Source organism: Alligator sinensis, unplaced genomic scaffold, assembly GCF_000455745.1.
Source record: "Alligator sinensis unplaced genomic scaffold, ASM45574v1 scaffold420_1, whole genome shotgun sequence".
NCBI lineage: Eukaryota > Metazoa > Chordata > Crocodylia > Alligatoridae > Alligator > Alligator sinensis.
Window position 1 is genome coordinate 1,198,191 of NW_005842298.1, and position 4,857 is coordinate 1,203,047.

A 4,857-nucleotide genomic window follows, 5' to 3' on the forward strand; every position below is an offset into this window, starting at 1 on the left:
CTTTTTTTTTTAAGGGCCAGGAGCTGGGACAGGTGGATCAACCATGGGGGTGGGGGGAGAGTGGGTGGGGATCAGGGGGCCCATGGAAGAGCCCTTCATGTGGTGTGGGGCAGTGGAGATTGCCTGCCCCCCCCCAGCAGCACTCGGTGAGTTGGAGGCAGGGGATGGGGCCTGGCAGGGGTCCCCCCATGGTCTCTTCCCCCCCTCCCCTTACTTACCAGCATGGGTCCAGCTCCCTGCTGCAGCCAGTGGTGACTGCCTGAATCACCTAAGCTCTCCGAATCTTTTCCAAATTTAATTCAGAGACCTTTGAATTGATTTGGACCTTTTAATTGGTCTCCTGATTTGATTTGGATTTGGAGACTCAGCCGCCAAATCTCCTCCAAATTGAATCAGCACCTGAAGCTTCACACAGCCCTAGTCTGTATGGCTACAAACTGGTTTACACTAGCCAGGTTAGACTAACCTGCAAAGGTTGTATCAATTCAGGCTTTTTGAATGTCTGTCCCTAGCCAAGGTGCTTTTCATAACTGACTTAACTACATCAGGATTCTCCAAATCTATTTATATTTCAAGGCTACTTAGTGAAGGGTCATACTTAGAAGTGTATTAATTGTGTAGTGCCCCTATGGCATTTTATACTTGTAAACTCAAGTTGCACAGCAGGAGTTGTATAGCAATTATTTTGGGGAGGGGCGGATTTCCATAAACTAAGTGAATGACCGAAGTGATTTTTATGACTTGCAAGCCTAAATTCAAGTTTCAGATAAGAAACCTAAACTATAGTTGTAGTGAGTTCAGTAAGAAAATACACCTTTACAGGTATACTTTAAGAGAACAGGAAATGTGTAGAAGTCTGTGACTAAAGTCAGCATACTCTTACATGTGTGCAAGTAATAATACCTTCCTGTGAAATAAGAACATCAAATAGAGGCCACATGATACTTAAGAGTGTAACATTTTAGTTGAGGAGAATTTTAATATGATTTCACTTGAAACCAACTTACGTAAGAAAATAAGTCTTGAGACAATAAAAACTGACTGGTCTGAAGGGAAAAAGAGCAAGATGGAGTCTGAAGATGTAGTGTTCAAGTACTGATCTTGAAGCTGTGAAAATGAGAAACAATTCAGTGCTTCTTACAGAAAATATGTGTACTGATAATGCAACTGAATAAGTTGCATTCATCTGTGAAGCCTCAACAGGTGATATCTGGGCCGCCTATTAGAAGTGTACAGGGGTTGCTTAGATTCACTGAACTGTACTGACTTCAGACCATCAGTGAGAGTTCAGGGGTTCTGCATGACAACTGTAGCAGTGTGCACATAGATTCAGTTTTGTGTGTGTGGTGGCATAGTTGTTTGTGTTACATAGAATAATGGCATATAACATACACATATATTGGGTGGAGCTGCTGATTGTGGATTGGCTTCAAGTGCATTAACCAGGAAGTTGTATTCTGGCCAATAATATCTTGTTCTCATCGTTGGGATTTACCAGGGGGGTGTAAATAACAAGTGAGAGATTCAAGAATCTGATGTTGCCAGTGTGCATCTAAGTGTGTCATTTATGATCTGCTACTGAGACAACTACTGTTCACACCACTGATCAGCAGATAGTGCTTAGGGATTGTTAAAGCACAATTAACTCTTAAATGGAACATGAACTACGAACACAGACAACTCAGTGTCCTAAAATCAAAGCCTAACTTTATTAATACAACAAGTATTATCTCAGCAGTTGCTATATTCAGAGAGAGAAAAAACGCGTACTATGATCTCACCCAATCCCAAATGTTACTTTGCCTCACAGAAAAGATGATCACTCAGTTCCTGAAGCAAAGGGTAAGTCGTTGACTGGGATGATCCAGACAGGGGTTAAAAGCTGGATTCATGGTATAAATGATGACAATGACAACTGTGGCAGAAGGCCACCTCTGTCTCTCCCCAAAAACTCTGCTTTGTGACAATTTGGCTAATATGGGCCCTGCAGAGGGCAGACATCCAATCTCTTTTAGGTAACCTGAGTTGGACATATTCCTGAGGGAGGGGGCAAACCTGCTCCCTCTGCCTATGTGACTGGCATCACATACCTGGGTGAGGGGCTTGGGCTCTCTATTGTTCTGAGCAATTCCAGTCTACCCGGCAACCAGTGATGCCTTTCAAATTGGCTGGCTGGCAGCCAACAGGTGCTGGTGTCCTGTGGACCAGGTGAATGAGGTCATAAGGGCTATATAAGTTAAGGACTGCCCAGGAGGAGGGGTAGTAGCCATGATGAAAGTCCAACTCTTCTTCCTCTGAGTTATCTGAAACTTACACTCTCTCTCTCTCAAAACTCATGATCAATGAACTGCCTGCCTCCAGAGGGAATCTCTATGTGCCTCTGGATGATACTTGTGAGTAATCTACCTGAGATCTAACTAGATATATAGCTTGCAGTAACAGATGTATGATCAAAGGCTACCGAGCCATGCCAGTTTGTTCTATGGGATTTCTCTGGTATTGCTCTACCCTGTACCCTATTCCAAACCTACTCCTTGTAACCAATAAAGTTCTCCTTTGTACCTAGCGTGGGAGACTTATTGAGAGTGGGTCTAGATTATGCCTTGGGGTCCCCTTTGTTCAGCTGACTGAGGGAGATCACTATTTGTGCTTCAGACTGAGGGAAGCACCCCAAATTCTTGGAGTGAGTTGGGTACCCTCAAGGACTACTAGGCCTGTGTTTTTCAGGGGTGCAGTGCCAGGATCAGGCCAGACCCTGGGTGGTGGCAGCACTGCCCCTAGGCTAGTGGGTGTGCTTCAGGAAGTGGGTTGGCTAGACATGAGGCATCCCGAGGGAGGCACTTGGAGCCTGGAAGGTGGTCAGGTGCAGTGAGGTGGGTGGCTCAGCGCAGGAGGACTCCCTATGGGCCTGCCACAATCGTGACAACACACTTAACTTTCTTGCTTCCACCTTTTTATGCTTTTCTTTAACTTGACTCCTTTGACGCCTTGCTTTTGGATTGGTCCATCTGGAGTCAGCATATTGTTCATATTTTATCCTGTTGGCATGTTCCTTTGTTCAACATCCCCATTATGAGCACACCTCTTCATTTGGCCTTTTTCCAGTGCCTTACTTTAAGCATTGTCCATTGGTCTCCTTTACCACCTTTCATTAACATATCCAATCATTTAACCCCTCTGATTCAGCTGGTTAGTGCCAAGTTCAGTTAATTTGAGCTAGTAACAAAACTATTACTATGTTATGTTAGAAAAACTTCTCACAGTGTTAGAAAAAGGAAAGAAACATCATGCGAGCAAACTCAAGGCCATAAGCTGCTTTCAAGAAACAAGGCCAGTTGATATTGCAAACACCAGCAAAATGAAAAGTTCAGATAACAATGAGGCTATACAGATCTTTAGGCTGAATATAAAAGAAAACTTTAAACAATGCTATAATTTGCCACTCCATAAACAGGTGCAACTTTAAAGCATAAAATATGACAATCTTACCTAACACTACTATATTATTATTATTATTATTGTTTAATTTGCATCTTGAATGGTACGCTGGAATGTTTTCTGTTTTGTTTTTTGTTTTGGTTTTTGTTGCCATGATGCTAGTTACTATTTAACTACAAGACCATACATGAGGGGCGGGCAATTATTTGTAATGGAGGGCCACTTAGGGAGCTTTGAGCTGTTGCAGACCAGGTCAGTACCCCCTCCCTGGCCCACAACAGCTTACGAAAACTCCCTAAGTGGCTCTGTCCCAGGATCCGGCCCTGCATTGTCACTGCCCAGTGATCCCAGGGCCTCCATGGAGAATGGCAACCTGCATGGGCAGGGCACACTCAGCTGGGCAGATAGGGTGTGGCCATGTGTATGTATGGAGCAGTGTCCAGGAGCTTGGGCCCAGGCTGGGATCAGGATTGGGATCATGAAGCAGTGACAGCACAGGGTCAGGGCTCCCTACATGGCCTTGCCTGCAGAACTGGTGCTTATCACACGGAGATGTGTGGGTAGGGGTTTGTAGCTCTGCCTTGGAAGTCCTGGCCCCATGCTGTCACTGCCCCATGATTCCAGTCTCAGCCTTGGCCTTGACCCCACCTAGCCATCCTACTCTCAGATGCTGCTGCTCCCCACTCACCTGTGGCCCCATCCCATTTGCCTGGCCATGTGCTCCCTGCTCACGCAGGTCCCAGGCCAGTCTCCATGGAGAACTTGTCTGCCTACTGTCTGTGGCACCTGTGGTAGTGGTTGTGGGGTGGATGGGCTGGGGTCCCTGGACAGCAGGACCAGATCTGGTGGCTCTGGTGGAGACTGACAGCTGGATGGAGCTGATGTTGTGGAGGCTGCTGGAAACTGAGTCCAGCCGCTGTGCTGCCCCAGCTCAGCTGAGCACCCAGAAGCAGTGGAACCAGCTGCATGCACCACAGCCTGGGCTACCCCCCAGGTCTGGATTGGGCCCGGCAGGGCTAAGGGGCCTGCTGCAGGCTGGATAAAATACCTTACCATGCCAGATCTGGCCTGTGGGCCGTATTTTGCCCACCCCTGCCATACCCGATAGCAATTAGTCTCAACCTAATGTAGTTTGTAAAGTAGCCCTTCTTGGTTTTGTGCATCAGATCAGATGTGTACATGAAGTGGATTCCTCTGTTCAATTTTTCTTTTTTTCTTTTTGACACATTTGTCATAATTGTCCAACACCACATGTATTTTGTGTTTTGTGGAACTTGTATTTGATGACTATTTAAATGGAGGAGCTTTGTCACAGTGTTGCATGCCTGAGATTGTTACTGGCTCATAGAAGCAGAATTTTAAGAAAAATACATTTTAACCCACCCCCCCCCCCCCCCCCCCACCCCCCACCCACACCAC

The 4,857-nt window shown here is 46.0% G+C and overlaps 1 protein-coding gene across 1 annotated transcript in view; it reads left to right on the forward strand.

Annotated features, from left to right (window-relative positions):
* DNAH5 (dynein axonemal heavy chain 5) overlaps positions 1-4,857 on the forward strand; it is a 291,360-nt gene that overhangs the window by 33,955 nt on the left and 252,548 nt on the right. The window lies entirely within an intron of this gene.